Here is a 6558-nt window from a genome sequence, read left to right as displayed (position 1 = left end):
GAGGGGCAGGGAGAGGTCAGAGGAGGCTTCCTGAAAAAGGAAGCCTCCCTTCCTGTACTTCAGAGATCTCCTGGTATTGATTATTTTTTTTGCTCTCTCTTATCTTAAACCTCTTCCTCTCTACTGTGTCTTTCCCACCAACCTTTAAACTTGTTCAAGCCTCCATCATAAGAAAAACAACTCTCCTCGGCCCAGCATCCCTCTAGTTTCTTCTTTTGACTGCTTTTGTCCTATCCCTTCTCTCTTGCCTTTCATTCTCAAGTCCATGGAAATTTGCCTCTCATCTTCACCTCTCCCCCAGATTGCTCTCAATAAAGGCCACAGATCTTTGTTGCTAAATCCAATGGAGACTTTCTAGAACTTGTCTTATTTGTCTTCTTGGTTGCATTTGCCACTGTTGACTCCTCCTTCATGATCTTGCTTCTCCTCCCTTGGCTTCTCTGACTCTCCTACTCTGCTTCTGCTTCTTCTGCTCCCCTGACTACCCCTTCTCACTCTGCGGCAGACGCTTCTCCTACAGATCATGATACAGAGGTTGGTAAATGTTGGAATGCCACAGGGCCCTTTTCTAACTCTATAGTCTCTCCCTGAGAAAATTGATCTACTCTTATAATTTGAATACTATTTTTATCCTGATGATTCCCTCATAATTTTCTCCAGCCAAGATCAATCTTCTGAGCAACTGACCTTCATTCCTGCGTTTATTCATTTATTTAACAAATACTTACTGGTGCCTACTAAGTGCCAAACACTGTGTTAGGGAGAAAGAGAGAGAGATTCAGCAGTGAATAAATAAAGTCCTTGCCTTTCTGGTACTTATATTCTACTTAAAAGACAATCACACTCACACACACACACACACACACACACACACACACACACACACACAATTTCTGTCAAAAAGTACTATGGAGAAAAGTAAAGCACACCAGGAGTGCTGGAGTGTGGATGGGAGATTTTTCTTTTTATTAAGGGTGGTCAGCAAGTCCCCTCTAACTAGATGGTATTTATGTAGATACCTGAATGAATAGAGGGCGGAGGTGAGCCATAGAGATATCTGGGAGAAAGAGCTCAACTGACAGAGAAAAGAGCAAGAGAAAATGGTCACTGTTATCATTCTCCATCATCCTTGCCTAGATTGAGTAAGAAATCCCAGATGATGAGAATCTTCTCCCTTGGGACCAGTGATGGATAACTGGGGGAACAAGTGACCGGTGCCATTTCTATATTTTTCTTTCTCAACATTCTACTCAACAAACTGGGCTTCTTTTCTTGCTTAATGTAGGTGAATCATACAGGTGGGCTAGGAAGAATTGAAATAGTCTCTGTAAATTACTGGCTATTCCAGAAGCCATTTGGGAACAATTATCTTCCCCCACAAAACCACTCCTCCACCCATATTCTCCCATGGAGACCAGAAAGAGTGGTTAAGAGGCTGCTACATTCTTTCCTGGCTCTGCCTTAAAATATGATATATGGTTTTTCATCCCAACTCCTAATACTACATTTTTATGGTAGTCAGAATTCTAAGCTGGCCTCCATGATTTCTGTTCCTGATGTTACTTTGTGATAATGTTAGGTTACATGGCGAAAGGGATTTTTGCAGCTGTTATTAAGGTTGTTTATCACTTTACCTTAAAAAAAGATTATCTGGGTTAGACTAATCAGATCGCATGACCTCTTTAAAAGCAGAGTTTCCTGTGGCTGGCTGCAGAAGTCAGAGAGAATCGAAGCCTTAGAGGGGTTCAACGTGAAGGACTTTCTCTGTTGCTGACTTTGAAGAAGGAGGGATTGTCAAGGGAAGAAACTGAGAGTGACCTCTGAGAGATACGAGAGGCCCCTTGCTGACAGCCAGCAAGGAAACATCGCCTCAGAACTACAACTACAAGGAAATGAATTCAGCCCACAACCGTGTGAACACTAAGGCAGATTATTCCTTAGAGTTTCTAGACAAAACTCAACCCAGCCCACACCTTGACTTCAGCCTTTTGATAGCTGGAGAAGAGAACCCAACTGTGCTTTGGCTGGACTTCGAAATGTGTAACTGTGATCTAATAAATGGGTGCTGCTTTACGTACTTAAATTTGTGGAAATTTGTTAGCTAGCAACAGAAAACCAATATAAATTTCGGTAAGATACCCTTGTACGACTGTCAGCTATTCATGGAAGAGTTTTAGCCATATCTTCTTTTGCCTTGGGAACAATTCTTTTTAGGCTGAATGTAATAGAAGAATGGCTAACACTAGGACCTCACGGAGTGCCGAACATGGTACCAAATGCTTGCCGTCTCAGTTAACGTCTACAACCTCTTCACGTGAGAGGCACTTTGACTCTCTCCATTTTACAGATGACGGAACGGAAGCTCAGAGAAGCCATGTAACCCATCCAAAGTCACTCAACGAGCAGTTGGCAGAGTGAGAACTTGATCTCAAGGCTGCTTTATTCTACCGTATAGACCAACTTATCAAAAGGTTTAGCCACCCCATTTGTACTCTAACATTCCGATCCTGTTTTCCCTGAGAAGGACTTATAATCTACATAGCTCTAGATTATAAACTCTATTACTGGGCAACGGGAAAAATGTTCAGGTATAATTTGTGCACTGTTTGCTTTCGAGATAGAGTAGGGAATCACCCTGAGCACAGTAATAATGGGCTCTCTTCTGTGTTTTGTTGTAATTAGATAAGGAGAAGGAAAAGAAAATGAAAAGTAGTTGGAGGGAAATCGCTAGAACTAATAAAAAAAAATGGGCTTGATGTGGGTTGAAAGGCGTTTTGGTCACAGATGTCTCCAATTTAGCAATCCCCTGTTCCATGTCCGTCAAGCACGGGCAGGTGTCCTTTCTGCACGTGGTGTGCAAAGCTGAAGCCTGTCTGCCTTGCGCCAAGAAAAAAAAAAAAGCAATTAAATATTTTAATATTTCCTGCCTATAAACTGCTTCCAGTTTTATTACTTCAGATGCACCGGATTTAAAAGGAGGTGTGAAAGGCTCCGCAGCCATTAATAAAAGGCTGCAGCTGCTCGAGGAGAGTGATGCTACACATTTTTCAAAGGCATGACTTCGGTCCGAGTACCTCAGTCTGCAGACTGTTGATTTATGACGGTCCCGAAACTGATACAGAAGCACGAGGCAAACACGTACAGTGCTTCCAGAATATACGTGGGCAGAGTCCAGACAATGAGTTCTTTGCCTGGGGGAAAATATAAAGGAATAAAGGGAAGAAATACAAAAGCAGCAGTTCAGAAGTTAGGGTGCAAGTAGCGTCACCATAAAAAGAAGCGAATCTTTTCCTAGAGTCAGTGGTGAATTCCATGTGGTGGGTTTGTGAGATTCCTGTTCTTGGATGGACAGAATAAACAGTAGGGACTTAGTGATGTATTTGGGTCTTTGAGGGCTTCAGATAGAGACAAGCTCCAAAGTTAAAAGGTAAAAACCAAGACGTGGGTCTGTATTTTCTTACACTCAATGAAAAAGAACCGAAGTGCCAGTTCCCCTCCCAAAGGTCTTTGACTTTATTTTTAAAAAAATGTTCTCTTTTCCTTTGCAGGGTTGGTACATCACAGAAGCCAAAGCACGGGGGATGCTGGAAAGTCAGTTCGACCCAGCAAAGCTGCATGGAGTGCTACTCCGTGCAAGTTCCTGCCTGGTGCTCGGAAGGTTCAAAGAAAGCCAATGCCCTCGTCCTTTGTCTTAGGCAGACAATTCGGTCTTCTGTATGGACATGTTGAAATGTTTTTGAACACGCTGGGAAGANTACACTTCCCTCACTCCCATGCCACTTCTCCAATTCTTGCTGTGAACCACTTTGTATTTGTTCGTTTGTTTCTTTATTCATTCATTCGTTCATTCATTCACTTATGTTAGCCCATGGGTTACTGAAATTCATTTAGCCTCATCTTAAGGAATACTATCTGTGAAATCACAGGTCTGGTGTGCCAGTTAAACCTTTCCAAATGCACCTCAGATACGTAAAGCTTAACGATATCCTACCCGAAACCACTGCGTTCATAAACAGTTCGAAATTGAGAGCATTCTTGCAGGGAGTGTACGTTGTGCAGCATCGCCATGGGGTGCGGGTGGCATCGTATAATCGCACATTCCCACGGCGCGGCGTATGAGTGTTTGCACTGGGTGGAATGTGGAATAAATAAAGGTGTTAGAGAGCTTCATATCCATTCAGGTCAGGTGGAAACCTTTGGTTTTTATAGGTTTTTGGTTTTCATAACTGTAGTTAAGGAATTGTGGTAAGTACCATTTAAAAAAGCAGGTGTAGACAACAGGATGGCCAGCTTGTGAGCCGGCACCTTCGTTTGGCGCGTGACAAAAGAGCGATTTAACAATGGGTGATGTTGAGAAGGGCAAGAAGATTTCTGTTCAGAAGTGTGCCCTGGGCCACACCGTGGAAAAGGGAGGCAAGCACAAGACTGGGCCAAATCTCCATGGTTTATTTGCAGAAAGATAGGTCAGGTCCCTGGATTTTCTTACCTGGATGCCAACAAGAACAAAGGCATCACCTGGGGAGAGGAGACCCTGATGGAGTATTCCGAGAATCCCAAGAAATCCATCCCTGGAACAGAAATGATCTTCGTTGGCATTAAGAAGGCAGGGGAAAGAGCAGACTTGGTAGCTCATCTCAAAAAGCTGCCGAGCAGTAGTAGTTGGCTATTGCTCTAGTTATTACAAAACAAAAATGTCTCGTGACTTTTTTTTAATGTGCATTTTATTTAAATTGATCTCATACACCAGAATCCAGATCACGAATGGCTGATAGAATCTTTCTTTTGGACCAGTCCTGACTGAAATAAGATTCGCTTGTTGCGAAATGAGTATGATCAGCTTTTTGAACTTTGATAGTAATTCTGGTTCCACAAGTAATTGTCACTCTTCTCCCCTTCTGAAAATATGATTGGAGTTGATTAGTAAGGTGCAGCTTTTCACAGATGGTAAATACCAGCTCTAAACTTACGGGAGATTGGCTTTATATTTAGATTTATATAACTGGTTATATTAGTCTATTTAAATACTGAGGAAATCCCTTCACTGTCTCGGAACAGCAAGACTCAGCTGTGTTTCCAGTTGTGTTCCTTAGCCTGTTAAAGGCAGGGGCTGTAGACAAGCTGGCAGTCCACTTTATCTTTTTGGTCTTAACTATGCCAATTTAATTAAAATTCTCTGTATCTAAAATGTTGCCTTTTGTGTAATGAAAGGCATTTTTGTGTGGTTTATGTACAATATTAAATAAAGGATATTTAACACTTCTCAAAGAAAAAAAAATCTGTGTACCGCAGAAAACAGAGTCATTGGTAATGTCCAAGATGTGAATCTAAGCTTTCTTTCAGATATATACCTGGGCTAAACTTAAAAAAAATTAATGTTGTTATTGAACTATAAATATAAATACATTGAGGAAGAACTTAAAGAACACTGATCTTAAACACACAGCCCAATTACTTTTCATATGTATATATATGAAATATATAATATATATCTTATTATATATAATGTGTATTATAACATGTATATATAATATACATTCATTCCCACATAATCACCACCCAGATTGAATACAAGCTACTTCTAGCACCCAGAAGCTTCCTTCTGTCCTTTCCCAGTCAGTATTCCTCCCAGCCCCCAAACCATGAAAACCACTGCTTTGAGTTCTATGCATGGTTCCATGGTTGTCCTTGGTTTCTTCCACTTCGCACAATGTCTATGAGATTCTTCCATGTTACTGTTTTATCACTAGTTTGTTCCTCTTCATTGATGTATACTATTCCTGCGTTATCTTTTATGACTTCTTAGAATGTTACATGCAAATATTTTAAATTAATACTTTCTTGGGATTGAAGTGTTCTCTTTCTCTTCAAAAGACAGTCACATACAAAACTTTTATCAGGAAATTTGAAAACAGCTGACATTTTTAGTGCTCACCAAGATGGCGCCCCTTTCAGCTGACTTAGAAGACGCCGCTCGTGTTGTGATGCTGTATGTAAACGGAGGTTGCGTTCATTTCCCATCCTGCTTTCACCACTTTTCATGAGTGGATGCAAGCTGCTAGCTTCATCACATAAAAAAAGAGATCAAGAGATTCTGAAGAATCATTGTGACTTAATTTTTGGATAGCGTAATACTTTAGGAAAGGAAATTAAAAGCCCTTATTGTTATACAGCTAGATTATGATAAGACATGAAAGACTCCTTAAAATAAATTTTATACTAAATTTGGGATGGTGCTTTATATTCAGGCCAGCTGTTTGTGAAATGGAGTGAGCAGGAGTGAGTTGGGAGCAATCATAGGGAGTTTTTTTGCTTCCTTTTGCATTCCTTCACAGCCTGGCTTCATTGAAGACATTTGGGTTGGTGTGAATTACTGGAACACGAGAAGCACTCGTTCTCAAAATACAAAAACACATTCCAGAAGTGACAATAAAAGAATCATCAGACTTTTGCCACTTACGACTGATATGGAGAATTGAGAGCTGAATGACCCTAGACAAATTGGAAACTCGTTTGCTTGCGTTCTCCTGAAGAGTTGCACTGCATTCTTAATGAAAACAC

At 40.9% G+C, this 6558-nt stretch overlaps 1 pseudogene; it reads left to right on the top strand.

The window, feature by feature from the left end:
• Positions 1–3379: 3379 nt before the first annotated feature.
• On the top strand, positions 3380–5239 carry LOC103660071 (annotated as a pseudogene).
• The last annotated feature ends 1319 nt before the right edge of the window (positions 5240–6558 follow it).

Source organism: Ursus maritimus, unplaced genomic scaffold (genome assembly GCF_017311325.1).
Source record: "Ursus maritimus isolate PB19 unplaced genomic scaffold, ASM1731132v1 scaffold_21, whole genome shotgun sequence".
NCBI lineage: Eukaryota > Metazoa > Chordata > Mammalia > Carnivora > Ursidae > Ursus > Ursus maritimus.
This window is presented reverse-complemented; position numbering and strand designations above follow the sequence as displayed.